Source organism: Nanorana parkeri, unplaced genomic scaffold (assembly GCF_000935625.1).
Source record: "Nanorana parkeri isolate BGI_ZX_2015 unplaced genomic scaffold, ASM93562v1 scaffold1388, whole genome shotgun sequence".
In the NCBI taxonomy this organism is placed as follows: Eukaryota; Metazoa; Chordata; class Amphibia; order Anura; family Dicroglossidae; genus Nanorana; species Nanorana parkeri.
In genome coordinates, this window is record NW_017307656.1 from 170,907 (window position 1) to 171,474 (window position 568).

A 568-nucleotide genomic window follows, 5' to 3' on the forward strand; every position below is an offset into this window, starting at 1 on the left:
GGATTCACTCTGCTGCCGCAAGGCCAGGTTCCTCAATGAGCCCCCCCCCCCATGGAGAATGGCAGACCTGCAGGCTGCATACAAGTGTTCACGGCGGCTTCCCCGCTGTACATTTAGCTCTGCAGGGCTAAATGTAGAAAACAACTACCCGCCCGGCCGGAACTGCATCTCCTGGGCATCGAGAGATAGGAATTCCCCCACTACTCCCTGCCGCCCCTCTACTCCCTGCTGCCCCGAGGCCGGGCCTTGGTTGGCCTGGTGGGAAATCCGGCCCCGCGTACAGTACATCTATGGCGGTTATTTGGTTGGCCTCTGACATTTATGAGGCCCGGTGATTTCTGCGCCCCGATAATGTTTAACAAACAAGAATAAAACTCTGAAGTGATATTTCCAACATCTTTATTTTCATATTCACAAAAAACCAGTGAAAATGTGCACGGTGAAGAACGTCAGAGAGCGGCTCGGGTTCCATTGTGCACTCGTGAACATAAATACTGGCTGGTATAAAGGTCCCGAGTCAATGCCGACCCCACAAGAGGTCGGGGGGGGGGGTTAAACAGGGCCACAC